Source organism: Enhydra lutris, unplaced genomic scaffold, assembly GCF_002288905.1.
Source record: "Enhydra lutris kenyoni isolate GAN:26980312 unplaced genomic scaffold, ASM228890v2 scaffoldscaffold27, whole genome shotgun sequence".
NCBI classification, from domain to species: Eukaryota; Metazoa; Chordata; class Mammalia; order Carnivora; family Mustelidae; genus Enhydra; species Enhydra lutris.
Window position 1 is genome coordinate 962,372 of NW_019154111.1, and position 16,967 is coordinate 979,338.

The 16,967-nt window shown below is 37.0% G+C and overlaps 1 pseudogene; it reads right to left on the reverse strand.

Annotated features, from left to right (window-relative positions):
- Nucleotides 1-8,582: 8,582 nt before the first annotated feature.
- Nucleotides 8,583-16,636, reverse strand: LOC111151878 (annotated as a pseudogene).
- Between the last annotated feature and the right edge of the window lie 331 nt (nt 16,637-16,967).

Genomic DNA, 16,967 nt, shown 5'->3' on the forward strand with positions numbered 1-16,967 from the left:
AGCAGCAATGTCCACAATAGCCAAACTATGGAAAGAACCTAGATGTCCATCAACAGATGAATGGATAAAGAAGATGTGGTATATATATACAAAGGAATACTATGCGGCCATCAAAAGAAATGAAATCTTGCCATTTGCAATGACATGGATGGAACTAGAGGGTATTATGCTTAGCGAAATAAGTCAATCAGAGAAAGAAAATTGTCATATGATCTCCCTGATATGAGGAAGTTGAGAGGCAATGTGGGGAATGGGGGATAGAAAAAGAATAAATGAAACAAGATGGGATCAGGAGGGAGACAAACCATAAGAGACTCTTAATCTCACAAAACAAACTGAGGGTTGCCAGGGGGAGGGGGTAAGGAGAGGGTGGTGGGGTTATGGACATTGGAGGAGGTATGTGCTATGGTGAGTGCTGTGAAGTGTGTAAACCTGGTGATTCACAGACCTGTGCCCCTGGGGCTAATAATACATTATATGTTAATTAAAAAATAAAAAATTAAAAAAATAAAAGAGAAACTCATCCTGCCCCCTAAAAAAAGAAGGTGTATATTTTCATCTACTAAAGAATCAGACTGGAATGTAAAGCAGTGAGATTATCATAATGACATTGGTGTTGGTTTAGCATTTATTGTGTTTCAGGACCTCAGCCATATACATCACACATACCATTTGAATATGTTTTCTCCACATTATAGATGTGGACTATGAAGTTAGAGAAATATATACATTGTCCTGTCTTTCAACCACCAGCACGAAGAATAGTACAGATACTAAATCCTTTGCTCTAACTACTGAACATATACTCATTTTCAAAAGCTCTTCAAGTGATCTCTCAGAAGCCTTCACTGCTTCCCTCAATCCTTATGAACTCTTACTGGTTTTGTAATCCTTCCAGAATTCCCACTCATATGTCCCTGGTAGGATTCATAACCTCAGAAGAGAATGACTTCCCTTTCTGTCTCTTGCTGTATGATTCTTCAGAGTACAATCCTTATTAACCTAATCTCAAAAATGTCTTTAAAATGTTTTTATTGTCTTATAGTTCTAGGATTGTTGCCCCAGTGCTGCTCCACTGGGTATATCATATAAGAAAGGATCCACATTATTTTTCATTTTTCTTAGCACATTTACATCCACATAAGACATAAACATGATTATGCAAGAAATGCAAATTAGTTCTTTCTATAGGCTTTATAAGCAGAAAGCAAAACAGGAAAATTAGGTAACTTGTTGGTTGAGATAGATGAATCAGAGATGTAGAATTAGTATGACACACTAGCACATAATCGTCTTGAAATTATTTGGTAATAATAGTCAAATGAGATAATATTTTTTAAAGTAATTCATTGTTAAAGTTTTGAGAGCTAACATCTTTACTATTAGTAAGTGCATCTTTGGGGCATCTGTAGACAGAAATAACACTCCCCGCCAAGATGTCGACATCTAAATTCCAGGAATTTAGTTAAAGATCTTGAAATGCAGAGATTATCATGCATTATTCACAGGGGTCACTATAATCACAGGAGTCCTTGTAAGAGGGAAGCAGGAGGTCAGAGAGGAAGAGAAACATGCTATGCTGCTGGCTCTGAGAATGGAACCAAAGAATGTAGGCAGACTGGAAAATTGTTCCCTGGAGCTTCCAAAAAGAACACAACCCTGCAGGCCCACTTTCGACATAGGACCTTTAGAATTACAGGATATATGTTTATGGTGTTTTAAGCCACTAAGTTGTGGCAATATGTTTCAGCAGTAATAATAAAGTAGTAGAGGAACGATCATGCTTTATTTTCAGTATTGTTATAAAAATAAACCCATTTCTGACTTGGTGGGCATCCCAATAAAAATTCAAAGAGAAATTAGTGATTTCTGGTTTTTATTTGAGCATATAAAGAGCTGGGAAATCACCAGTCCTGTCTTCAAAGAAGGAACAACCTGAACACACTGAAAACGAAAAACTCTTCATCATCAAAAAAAGCAATTAATAAGTTGCATTTCATTAAGATTAAAAAGTTGTGCTCTGTGAAAGACACTGTTAAAAATATGACAAGTCAAGCCACAGACTGGAGAAAACCTTTGAACATGTAGGAAAAATGACTTGAGTCCAAAATACACAAAGAACTCAAAACTCAACAAGAAAATGAACAACCCAATTTAGAAATGGGCCAACATTCTAACAGACATCTATCACTTCAAAGAAGATATACAGATGGCAAACACACACATGAAAAGAAGCTCCATATCATATGTCATCAGAGAAATGTAAATTAAAACAATAAGATATCACTAAATATCTTTACAATTGCTAAAATCCAGAACATTGATAACAGCAAACAGTGATTAGGATGTGGAGTCATAGGAACTTCTATTCATTGCTGGAGAGAATGCAAAATGTCACAGCCACTTTGGAAGGCAGTTTGATAGTTTACTACAAAACTAGACATTCTTTTCCCATGTGATCTATCAATTGCACTACTGGGTATTTCCCCAAATGATTTGAAAGTTTATATCTACATAAATACCTGCACACAAATGTTTAAGGCAGATTTAGAACTGCCTCAACTTGAAGGCAACCATGATGTCCTTCAGTAGGTAAATGGATAAATTTACCATTTATCCAGACAATGGAATAGCATTCTGCACTAAAAAGACATAAACTATCAACCAAAGACAAAACATAAAGGAAACTTAAATGCATATTACTACTGAAAGAAGCCAATCTGAAAAAACATACATACTATATGATTTCAACTCTATGACACTCTGAAAAGCCAAAACTATGGAAGCAGTTATAAGATCATTGGTTGCCAGGGACTAGCAGAGAGAGAGAGAGGGATGAAGGGGGTAGAGTACATATGATTTTTAGGGCAGTAAACTTTTCTGTATGATACTATACTGGTGGATACACATAATTATACACTTGTCCAAATACATAGACTGTACACTATGAGTGAACCCTAAGGTAAAACAATGCACTCCAGGTGATAATGATGTGCCAGTGTAGGTTTATCAAAGATAACAAGTGTACCACTCTGGTGGGAGATGTTATACATGTGTGGAGGCCAGAAGTATATAGGTTATCACTATACCTTCCACTCAGTTTTGGAGAGAATATAATATTGCTCTAAGAATAAAGTGCATTGGATAAATGTGCAAAAGATATGAAGAAACACCTTAGGTGTTAGGAAGATATACAGATGGCAAGGAAGAGCCTGTAAAGATACTCAGTGGCATATATCATTAGAGAATTTCATATTAAAACAAGAATGAGATACCACTTATTGCACATCTTTTAGAATGACAATAGCCCAAAACCCTGACAATACCAAATGCTAGCAAGAATGTGGAGCAATACGAACTTTCATTCATTGCTGGTGGGATTGCAAAATGGTACAGCCACTTTGGAAGATAGTTTGGTGATTGCTTACAAAACTAAGCATACTCTTACCATTTGATACAGAAAATCATGCTCCTTGGTATTCATCTAAAGGAGCTGAAAACTTAAAAACCCTGTACATAAATGTTTATAGCAATTTCACTCATAATTATCAGAACTTAAAAGTTCCAAAGATGTCCTTTGATAAAGGAGATAAACAAGCTGTGGTACATCCATACAATGAACTATTATATTATTCAACAGTCAAAATAAAGGTCCTATAAAGCCACAGAAGACATGGAGAAACCTTTAAGCATATTGCTTGGTGAAAGAAGCCAATAGGAAATGGCTACATACTTTATGGTTTCAACTACATGACATTCTGGAAAAGGCAAAACTATGGAGATATTAGAAAGAAGAGCGAGCAATTAAGGAATTGATCTTATTTACCACTGCACCAAAAACAGTAAAATACTTAGGAATAAACCTATCCAAAGAGGTGAAAGACCTGTACTCTGAAAACTGTAAAATACTGATGAAAGAAATTGAAGATGACACACAGAAATAGAAAGACATTCCATATTCATGGATTGGAAGAACAAATATTGCTAAAATGTCTGAACTACCCAAAGCAATCTATGCATTTAATGCAATCCTTATCAAAATATCACCAGTGTTTTTTACAGAGCTAGAACAAAGGATCCTAAAATATGTATGGAAACACAAAAGACCCCAAATAGCCAAAGCAACCTTGTGAAAGAAAAGTAAAGCTGGTGGCATCACAATTCCAGACTTAAAGCTATATTACAAAGCTGTAGTCATCAAGACAGGGTGGTACTGGAACAAAAAGAGACATACAGATCAATGGAACAGAGCAGAAAACCCATAAAGGAACCCACAATTGTATCGTCAATGAGTCTTTGACAAAACAGGAAAGAATATCCAGTGGAAAAAAGTCTCTTCAACGAATGATGTTGGGCAAACTGGATAGGAACATGCAAGAGAATGAACTGGACCACTTTCTTACATCATATACAAAAAATAAATTAAAAATGGATTAAGGACCTAAATATGAGACTTCTAGAGAATAGACAGTAACCTCTTTGACATCGGCCACAGCAACTTTCTTCTATATATGTCTCCCAAGGCAATGGAAACAAAAGCAAAAATAAATTGTTGGGACTTCATCAAAATAAAAAGTTTCTGCACAGTGAAGGAAATAACTAACAACACTAAAAGGCATCATACTGCATGGGAGAAGACATTTGCAAATGACATGTCTGATAAAGGGCTAGTATCCAAAATCTGGAAAGAACTTATCAAACCTAACATCCCAGAAATGAATAATCCAATTAACAAATAGAAGACACAAATAGACATTTTCTAAGGAAGACACACAGATGGCCAATAGACTCATGAAAAGATGCTGATCATCAGGGAAATACAAATCAAAACTACAATGAGATATCACCTCATACCTATCAGAATGGCTAAAATCAACACAAGAAACAACAGGTGTTGGTGAAGATGTGGAGAAAGGGGAACTCTCTTGCACTGTTGGTGGGAATGCAAGCTGGTGCAGCCACTCTGGAAAACATTATGGAGCATCCTCAAAAAAACAGAACTAAAAATAGAACTACCCTACGATCCAGCAATTGCACTACTAGGTATTTACTCAAAGAATAAAAAAAATATTGATTCAAAGGGATACATGCACCGTGAAGTTTATAGCAGCATTACAGCATCATTATCTACAATAGAAAATCATGGAAACAGCCCTGTCCATCAGCTGATGAATGGATAAAGAATATGTGGTACATGTACACACACACACACACACACACACACACACACACACACGATGGAATATTACTCAGTCACCAAAAGGAATGAAATCTGCCATTTGCAATGATGTGGATGTAGCTACCAAGTATTATGCTAAGCAAAATAAGTCAGAGAAAGACAAATACCATATAATTTCACTCATGTGGAGTTTAAGAAACAACACAAATTAGGAAAGGGGACAAAAAGAGAAAGACAGACCAAGAAATAGACTCTTAACTAGAGAACTAATAGTTACCAGAGTGGAGGTGAGCAGGGGGGGGCGGGTGAAATAGGGGATGGGGATGATGGGTGCACTTGCTGGAATGAGAACCCAGTGTGTGGAAGTGTTGAATCACTAAATCCTACACCTGAAACTAATATTCCAGTATGTGTTAACGGACTGGAATTTAAATAAAAACTTAAAAAGATCAGTGGTTGCCAAGGGTTTGGTGGGAGAGAGGGAAAGATGAGTAGGTAGAACACAGTAGACTTGTAGAGCAGTGGAACTATTCTGTAGGATACTGTCATAATACATTTGTCAAAACTCATGCCATGTACAACTCTCATGTACATGAGCGTGAATACTAATGTAAACTGTGGACTTTAGTGAATAAAAATATAGCAATATTGGCCCATCAGTTATAACAAATGTACCATAAACGATACAAGATATTAAAAATAGGAGAACCTGTTGGGAAGGGATGAGGGAGTATATGGAACTCTCTCAACTTAGCACTTGATTTTTGTGTAAACTAAAAACTGCAATAAAATTAAAACCCTTAATTTAAAAAAAAGTCATTAATGACTTATCTGACAAACAACTGAACATCAAATTAAATCTGTTATTCAGGTGAAAGTCCTTAATAAAAAGAATGCTTTCAAAACTAAAGGAAATGCTTAGTTGATGACTATAGAAAAACACACTTTCTGCAAAAACATTAGCCCGAGTATCGCTCACTCCCATTTCATAAATCCAGAGGGCTTTTTACCACCATGAAAGGTAAGTGATGTCAGTTATTTCAAACCTACCTCACACCTCTTGGTGTCACCCCAAACAATTTTAAGATGAATTGATTCAAACACTAAAAATACTGGTAGGAAAATTAATCCAAGAACTTCTACAGGTGAGCTAATCTTGCTGTATTGGCAATTACCATAAGCCAGAAATAAAGGTTAACATTGAATCGGTGCTCAAAGTTTTAGTTTCCAGTCCCATTTAAACATTTTCAAATGGAGTTCCATTGACTTTATCATAACTAGAAATGGGTCTTAAAATTGTTATATAATTCTGGTTGAATTAGTTTTCCACAACTTTTCATCATTTACTTGGATGCCATTTCAAACAGAATTCAGAGTTTCTTCCTTTTTTATTTCACTGTCCTCACAATTGGTGAGATAGAAGCTTATTACTCTTCAGTATTGTCTTTTTAAAATTATGGTCCTATGAAGCCAGATTGGGCACCTCTCATTATGGTGATGTAATCAACAAAGACAGCTTTTTGTATAGTTATTAACTGAAGCACTTCTTTAACATTTTATTGTGGAAAAATATACGTAAAATTTTAATGATTTTTAAATGTATAGTTTGGTGGCATTAAATTATTCACATTGTGTATCATCATCAGCATCCATCTCCAGAACTCGCTCATCCTAAATGGAAACTCTGTTCCCATTAAATTACTCCCCACTCCTCCCTCCTCCAGTCCCTGTAACTACTCTTCTAGTTGTTTCTATAACTCTGACTATTCTAGGTATCTTTTTTGCTGTTAGCTTGCTAAGCAAATAAAAAAATATTGCTTGACAATATTGTTGAATTTTTTTGAAAACCAATTTGTACTTTCATTTTTTCTTCTATTGAGGGTTTTCTATTCTCTAGTTCATTTACCTCTGCCCTCATCTTTATTTCCTTCCTTCTGCTAATTCAGTATTTGATTTTTCTTCTTTTTCTAGTCCTTTGAGGTATAAAGTAGGGCTTCTGATTTTCAACCTTTGTTCTATTTTAATGTAGGAGTTTTTTTTTTTTAAGATTTTATTTATTTATTTGACAGGAAGAAAGAGATCACAAGTAGGCAGAGAGGCAGGCAGAGAGAGAAGGCGAGGCAGGCTCCCTGCTGAGCAGAGAGCCCGATATGGGGCTCTATCCCAGGACCCTGAGATCATGACCCGAGCCGAAGGCAGAGGCTTAACCCACTGAGCCACCCAGGTGCCCCTAATGTAGGAGTTTTAACTATAAACTACCCTCTTAGTACTGCTTTTGCAATATCCCATTTCGGTCTGTGTGTTTTGTTTTCATCTCTCTCCAGCGAGTTTCTAATTTCTGCTCTTGAGTCTCGGTGAATTTTTTCACTTCAGTTATCGTATTCTTCAGCTCCAGAATCTGTTTTGTTCTTTTTTCGGTTTTTATCCCTTGGTGATATTTTCATTTTGTTCATGTATCATTTTCCTTGATTTGTTGTTATCTGTGTTCTCTTTTATATCATTTTGCATCTATCTTTAAAATGATTATATTGGATTCTTTGTCAGGGAATTCATAAATTTGCGTTTCTTTAGTGGTGGTTTTGGGAGATTAATTTTGCTTCTTCAGCCTGTGGTTTCCCAGTTTCTTTGCGTATCTTGTGAATTTTAGTTGAAATTTGGAGTTTTGGACAAACAGCTACCTCTCCTAGTCTTTACTGCCTTCACGAAGTATAAGATCCTGGGCAATCCGCCCTGCTAGAGATTCTAGGGACCAACCTTTAGTGGGAATATAGCTTCACTGAGCTCGCGCATGTATTTTCTCAGTAAAAGAGGTGTTTGCCTGCTTCTTCAGCGAGGCCTGTAAACTCTTGCTCCCCCTGGTGTTTGTCTGAGATGCTACAATATCCCTTTTGGCAGGAAGTTGGAATGTTTGCCTTGTCTCTCAGTACCCCCAACATGGCCCCCAAGCTGCCATTCCCATCAGGGCTCTAAAACACACCGGATGGAAAACAATCCTTCAAGCCATCCCTTGAAAGCCAGAATGTAATGCCCATGGTCCACTCATTACCTTCCCTCCAGAGGAATCTTCTGATCATGCTACACTGGGCCAGGGATGGGGAGTGACTAGGTCCAGAAAAATGCCATAGATTTGTCTGATTACTCTACTGTGTCTCTTCTTGGCTTTGTGCTTGCCTGGTGCTGCAGCCTCTTAACTGGTTTTTCACAATGGCAATTTGATCTATATATTATTATCTCCATGGAGAACAAGGGCCCAGGGATTTCTATTCTGCTACCTGGTAATGTAACCCTGATAATTCTCATCATCAAATCACACCTCTTCTGGGGGAGTTTTCTTGAGTTTTATTGCACCACCAATCACATCTCTTAAGGAAAAAGGTTCCCTGAGGTAAAATTCTAACCTCCTTTATAGTGCCTTCTGAACATTCTTCAGACTGTAAATGAGGGGGTTCAGCAATGGGTTGAGGAGGGTGTAAAACAGGGTAAGGATATTCTGCTCCTCCTCACATTGGCTATTGTCTGGAACCAAATGAGCCATTATGGCTATGCCAAAGTAGAATCCAACCACACAGAAATGGGAGGAGTAGGTGGAAAAGGCTTTTCTGTGCCTCTCCTTTGTCTGGATCTTCAGGATGGTCCAGAATATGTGTATGTAGGAGACCAACATCAGGGAAAGGGGCTCACCTAAGATAAACACACCACCAGTAAAGATAAAAACTTCACTGATCCAAGTATCACCACAGGCCAGTTTGAGGACAGATAGGATTTCACAGAAGTGGTCACCCCTAGGGCCCACAGAAGGTCAACTTTAGAAAGAGAATTAGATACACTAGGGCCAGGGAAAACCCACATGCCCAGGTAGTGACAAACAGGACCATGCACATTCTCCAGTTCACGATGACAGTGTATTGGAGTGGATGGCAGATCGCCACAAGCCAGTTGTAGACCATTACACCCAAAATCAGGCACTCTGCTCTAGCAAAAGTCACAAACAAAATTATCTGCATAGTGCATAAGACAAAGAAAAGAGTATTTTTGTGCATCACTGGGTTTTCTAGCATACTGGGCAAATTGCTGGAAGCAACAGCATATATGTCAATGATAGCCAAATGAGAAAGGAAGAAATACATGGGGGTATGCAGTCTGAGGTCTAGCCAAATGGGTCCCAAGATCATGCCATTTGCCAGCAGGTTAAAGATCTATAATAGGGAGACGATACAAAAGAGGAGCACTTGAATGTCTTCACTGAGCTGGAATCCCACCAGGGTGGAAAAAAAAAAAAAGATCTTCCATAAACTTTTCTTACTGAAGAGGAGGGAACACTTCTTCATTTATTCTATGAGGCCAGTATTACCCTGTTAAAAAGGTCAAAGACTCAAAACAAGAAAACTGCGTCTCTATAGAAATAGGTAAAAATTCCCAATAATCAGAATCTGGATCCAGGAGCATACTAATAACATCATACAGTATAGTCGGGGGCAAGAGAATATTCCTAGAAGGCAGCCTTAGTTCCACATACAAAAATCAATCAGTGTACTACATCATATTTGTACAATGAAGGGAAAAAAAACACATGTTCATCTAATTAATGGAGGAAAAGTTTTGACAAAATTCAATATCCTTTAATGATGAAAAAAGGAGAAAATGACTCCAGGATCTAGGAATAAGAAAGGAACCATGAGAAAAACCATAGATGAACCCTCTTCTACTTTTTGGTTCATTTTCAATCAAAAGTGTTGGGTTTCACATGAAAATTGCAAACTAAGGCCATCCCCTTCTGGGACATCCATGAGACCTGTGCAGAGAATCCAGATGGTCTGTATCAGGGACTTCCAACTCATAGAAACAGTGAGATCCATTGTTGTTGTTTTTGTTTGTTTGTTTAAATAGTGGTAGAATTCACCAGTGAAATCAACTGGTCCAGACTTCCATTGCTGGGAAGTTTTTAATTACTGACTCAAACTCTACTAATTATGGATCTGTTCAGAATTTCTTTTTCTTCATGGGGAGCATTTATATGTTGTGTTTTTAGGAATTTGCCCATTTCATCAGGTTAGGCAATTTTCATGGTACTCTCTTTTTTAAAGATTTGAGAGAGAGTGAGCATGCACTAGTGGGGGTGGTGGAAGAGAGGGAGAGGGAGAGAGTCTCAGGCAGATTTCCCCCTGAGCAAGGAGCCCAATGCAGGACTCAATCTCACAACCGGAGATCAAGACCTGAGCCAAAATCAAGAGTCGACACCTAACTGACTCATGGTACTCTTATATTACTTTTCATTTATATAAAATCAGTAGTAATCTACCCACAATTATTTCTGATTTTAATAATTTCATTTTTCATTAATCTACCTAAAAATTTTATTGATAATTTCAAAGAACTGAATTCTGATTTCTTTGATTTTCTCTTTTTCCTATTATCTGCTTCATATATCTCAACTTTAAATTTTTATTCTTTCTTCTAGCTTTGTCTTTAGTTTGTTCTTCTTTAGTTTCCTCAAGATATAATATTAGGGGGACGCCTGGGTGGCTCAGTGGGTTAAGCTTCTGCCTTTGGCTTGGGTCATGATCTCAGGGTCCTGGGATCGAGCCTTGCATCGGGCTCTCTGCTCAGCAGGGAGCCGGCTTCTCCCTCTCTCTGTCTGCCTCTCTGCCTACTTGTGATCCCTCTCTCTCTCTGTCAAATAAAAATAAAATATTTAAAAAAAAGATATAATATTAGGTTATATTAGAGAATTTTCTTGTTTTTTAACACATGTGTTTATAGCTATAAATTTCCTTTGTAGCATGGCATTCTATGGATCCAATAAATTTTGACTTATTCTGTTTTTGTTTTGAACAGTTTCAAGGTATATTCTAATTTCTATTGTATTTTTTTCTTTGAACAATTGGTTGTTAAAGAACATATTCTCTCATCTCCACATAATTATGATTTTGTTTTTTCTGCTATTATTGGCTTCTAGTTTTATTCTATTATGATCAGAAAGGATGCATTGCATAATTTCAATCCTTTTAATTTATTTTAGCTTGTTTTTTCTCTACATATATTTATATATGAATATTCATAAGATTATAATAACTTTTTTCCTAACATCCCAGGGTGGGGGAATCTTATGAAAGAAGATTGAAACAAGAGATTATCTTTTTGCTTGATGATACAATCCATGTAACCACACAGTACTTATTGTGGGCACTTCTATAATAAGTTTTTTAAATGTATGATTTACCTATTTCTAGAAAAATTAAGTTTTTGGAAAGTTTACTTGACAAAAATAACCTGGACTATTTCTCTTTATAAAATCAGTTTCTAGAAATAAAAAAAGAGAGTCATAAGCACATTCCCCAAAATTTGTGATCAATACTGCTTTCAAAATCTATGAACATCAGTTTAACACTGCTCAGTTATTATATGAAGGATATGGTATAAATGATAATTTTTAAAATTGCAATGCAATATATTCTGACAATCAAATATTTTGGTGGTAGAATACCCAGAATTCTACAAATAGCTTTTATGTTTATGAACATAAAAATCATGTCAAGTTTCTATGTTCAAAATTTCCTGTTGTCCGTGAATATCTTCTCCCATTACGAATTAAATAAATAAAAGCATTGATTCTACTTAAATATCTATCTTAATTTGGGTTTGTCCAGAGACCAACCCAGAGACAATTATTCATCTAAGATGGTTTTTAGAAGGTAATCCCAGGAAATACAGGTAGAGGTGTGGGAAATGGGGAGAGCCAAGAAAATCCAGTCCCTGAAGGGTAGGTGATCATGTAGGCCAAAACTATAAAAACAGAAGCTTGAGCCTATTGGAAAAATCTTGGAGGCAGTGTAGAATATGCATCTTGGTGTGAAGCTACCTGTAGGGCAGGGAGGGTGAATTTCCATAAAGCTGAACTGATACACTAAGAAGAATCAGTTATTGATTAAAAGCCTTGGGGTAGATGCACCAAGCATTAGGGCTGTCTTTCTCAGCCCAGTGGGCTAGAAAAGTGGCTCTGGAGGTCAGGGAAAGTGATCAGGTAAAGCAATTCAAATGCTGGCACTTGGAAGTCAGACCCATGAATGTTGAAGGAGGAAGACAAGGTATTACGGATGGGACACTCACAGCACCAGGTACAAAATCCATGCAAAATTGTGTGATCGATACTGAATTCCATAAAGGGTTTCTCTGGTTTCAGAATCTATGAACATCAATTAACATGATTTGTCTTTATTATACAAATAAAATGGTATAAATAAGGATTTTAAAAATTATAGTGTATCAATATCCAAAATCTGACTGGACATCAGGCAGGGGAATAGGCCTGATTTTCTGGTTTTAAATTGAAGGAGATGAATAATTATGAAAAAACAAATACATATGTTTAATGATTTTTTAAAAAAAATTATAGTAGCATAGATATGTATCCATAGTTAAGTAAAAACACAGTTTTTTAATTTCAAAAGTTGGTTTTAAGTGGACAGAAAAAAGGAAAAAAAAAGTTGGTTTTACATATAGTCAACCTACTAGCCTCAATTATGTGTCTCATACCCAAAGAATTTTATAAAATTTCTGTTTGGATAAATTTATAGGATACTATCTAATTTTGGCTCCTATAATTCATCATAAATGAGAAAAATTATTCTGTGTATTCAGTCCTGTTGAGAATGATGTGGTAAACCTGTGTAAATGAATTAAAGTTCCAAGTTTATCACATGAAAACAGATTAACAAGTAGGAAGGCACATTTAGGAGGGTGTATAGATTATATAAAATGTTCATTTTCAGAGGACAGGAAGGAAAAAAGAAAGTCATTCTTCAAAACCTGAAACTGCAGAAAAATCTAATTTTTATAGCATTGGCATTGGGGTAAAACAAATACATTGATTTTAGATATGAGCCCTAAATAAAAAGATCAAATGGCAAATATAGCATATTGTAGGCACTGAGTTACAATTAACTTCTTTTTTTTTTTTTTTAAAGATTTTATTTATTTATTTGACAGATAGAGATCACAGTTAGGCAGCGAGACAGGCAGAGAGAGAGAGGAGGAAGCAGGTTCCCTGCTGAGCAGAGAGCCCGATGTGGGGCTCGATCCTAGGACCCTGGGATCATGACCTGAGCCGAAGGCAGAGGCTTTAACCCACTGAGCCACCCAGGTGCCCCTACAATTAACTTCTTATACTGACAAATCTCTGTGTTGTATGCCAGGGAGAAGAGGCCAGTGGCTTTCCTATTTAATGAGAGCTTATGAGTCCCTCAAGCAATATTGAGTCAGCTAACTAGTTAAAATGATTATAAGGCTTTCATCCAATTTCAGTGCATATCTTGACAACCAAAGTTTAGGTAATAATGTTACAATTAATGTCATTAAACCTTTAAATGTTATTAATGTCAGCCTAACCATTAAAAGCCTCCATGGTGGCTGCTGCTTTAATTGCTAGTTCTGGTCTGCCCTTGTGTCCTTAGTTGGGACTGCTTGGGGCCTTAGCTACTTAGTTTAATGTAGAATTTCTTCCATACAAATTTGTAAATTTATATATAAATCAAAATTATAGCTTTTCTCCCCTTACTAATAGTTCCCTGACAACATTGCTTGCTTCTTTGGCTTTCAGAGCAGACTGGGACCTTCAAATGGTTATCCTTCTTCATTGTCTCTCTCCAATGCTCCCAATTTTCTGCTATTGGCTTTTAAGTCCAGCTCTTAAAAGATTCAATCACTCCAAAATTTATTGGATGTTTCAAGCATGTTGTCTTCACAGATTAAAAGAATACATTTGTCACCTTGTGTATTTTATAAGAATCTACCTTATAGGAGATTTAGTTAATGCATTTAAAGGTCTACATAATTTTAATGTATATTTAAAATATTTAGTAAAGAAATAAACAGCATTAATAAATATGATATTATAAAATGATCGCTGGAGAGCTTTATCCTTAATATTTAATTTTCCTAGAACTTCTCCCACCTCCCTCATGTCTACAGAGAACTGATCACTGCTTTTCCTGACTTGTTGCAGAAGTGAAACCCTATAGATTCTAACACATCATACCACCTTGGTGGACTCTAATGGGTTATAAACTCAGTAGGTGCTACCTAGAATGTCTTTCCAGTAATTTCCTGTTAACCGATCATCAATGCTCTCCTTTTACAGAGTAAATTTTGGGTTAATACCAATATAAAAACCCTTTAGGCTAATAAGTAGTAACTTGAATCTCAAGTATAAGAATGTTGACAATACAGACAAAAGTAACCACATTATTGCAGTTAAGAGGAAGGTTTTAGATTTATGCCTCATCCCAACATTATAAGCTCTGCCAGGATTTGCCTTGATTTTCTTGATTTTACTTTTGTTCCTTATAAAATTTAAAATATGTATAAATATTTTCATTTACTATTTTTTAAAAAAGGGGCTTAAAATAAATGTGAAAAACATAAAAGGGAAACGTATTTACTGAATATGTTGCTAGGTACAAACAGAGGTAAATCAGAGAAATTGTTTTTTAAAATTTTTATTTATTTATTTATTTTTAAAGACTTTATTTATTTATTTGACAGAGAGTGATCACAAGTAGGTAGAGAGGCGGGCAGGTAGAGAGGGAGAAGCAGGCTCCCCACTGAGCAGAGAGCCCGATGTGGGACTCGATCCAGGACCCTGAGATCATGATCAGATGCCCAACCCACTGAGCCACCCAGGCATCCCAAAGAAATTGTTTCTGTGTAAGAATATTTTACCATATTTTCACCAGCTAGAACTTTCCCCCCAAATCTGGTATGTGACAATGGTGGTCACATTATCCCACTCTAGGGTCTGACAAAGGGTTTCCCTAGGTTGAGGACCATCAAATAAAAGCGGGGACTATTCTGGCACCTATACCAGTTTCAGTGCTACAAGAAGGAATTATAGAATCTATCTAGTAGCTATAGAATTTCTTCCTGCCACTTATTAATATCTCCCTTCTGGGAGGCAAAGTAAAGGACCCTAATGTTCCTTACTTTCATGGCTGTAGAAGTTTTCTCGGATGCAGTAGGAACACCTGGTTCTCACTGGGGAAGAAATGAAATGTAGATCAAAGACAAAGGACATAACACCTCTGAGTTCACCATTATTTGTAATATCAGATAAGAGGATCAGATGCTTGAGCCAGGGACAGTTAGTGCCACCAGCCCCTTCCCATGAATGACCAGAGTGGGATTAAGAAGAGTCAGACACCTATCATCATGGTTAATAGATACTGCTCTGAGTCTCCCAATGTAGTAGGGAAAAGTGGGCCTTCACAAAAGTGGCCTTTTCTCCTTCCTAAACCTGATAACTTCTGCCAGCAATCTGTCCTGCTCTCCTGTAAACTATTAACCAATATATAAATAATGACTTAGACAAACAGAAGTAATATTTCCTGCATTTCTCAAACTGGGCTTTGATGCACAGGAAAACATACAGAGACAGGAAATGGTTGGAGCTGAGTCATCTGTTCCCTGAAGCAGTTTTGGGGAATGAGGAGTTCCAGATACTCTTTGTGCCCTGACCACTAAGACAGGACCCAGGGGTGCTCAAGAGGCTTCTAGATCTGAGGGATTTATACTCTGATCACCCAGAACCAACACAGAGACATACCTATGGAAATTACAAAGTGCCTTCCCACCATTCTATGTCTTCCCTGTGATGGTTGTCTGTATTAAAGAGGATCTTGGTATAAAAATTTAACGGATAAGTCATATTTTATTATGTCACCTAGTACAATCCTCAGGATAGGAACGTATTATGTACTTGATCTTGAAATTTCCTGCCTCCAAATTCTACTTTTGGAAAGCTTCATGATGAATGTAATCCCCATGGTGTTTGTTGAGGCAGCCTCAAAGGATTATATTTTCCTTAGGGAATGAACAATCTCTGCCTGCTGAAAAGTGTTAATGCAAAATAATTATCAGGAATTTCTATTGCAAATATTAATTATTATTGGGGAAATTCATGGAGATTGAATCCCATTCCCTCAGTGCTTTCCTATCTTCTTTGACTTCAAACTACTGCCCAAGTATCTGTCCCATTTCTAAAACATTTCTCCCCCAAATACACATTCTACATTAGAAAGGCCACTGTGCCCCCTCTAAGCTTTTAGATATAAATTAAGATAAAGTAGCCTTGCTAGCATCCACACATCTAGAGGGAAACAGTCATAATGACACAGATCCCTTTAAATTTTTGACTGTTCACATCAGTTTGGTCCTCGAAGCCACCAGAATGCATCCTGTTTCCCTAGTTGCCTCTCTAAGAGGATATTTCCCCCCATATTTTCTTTTTAAACCTCCCAGGAGTGTTTCCACCCACAGTCCCAGCTACTGACTGGGAGTAACTGAACATGGAAGCTATCGGATGATAATTCACAGTCTTAACTAAAACACTGACCAGGGTCCTGGATCTGCATTCACTGCCAACTCCTCTGATGTTACTCTGAAGTTACTGGTTTTGACCCTCATGAAGGACAGCCCGCCACTTATAGTATGAGTCTCATCCCTCCTGCCTACACAAGAACTCCTCTCCAATTTGTCTCAAATGTCTTGGCTCCTATTCCCTTGAACACATCCAGTCAGCATGTGAAACTCTTTTTCTCCAAGACACTAATTATCTTGACTTTGCTAAACCCAATGGCCAGTTCTCCGTGCTTATCTGACTTGACATGTCAGCATCATTTAACTCAGTCAACAGTGCTCTCTCTTTGAAACACTCCTTTCCCTCCACTCTCAATGATGTTCTGCTCCCCCTGTGGTCCTTCTGCCTTCCTGATGGCTCCTTCTCTGTCTCCTTGGT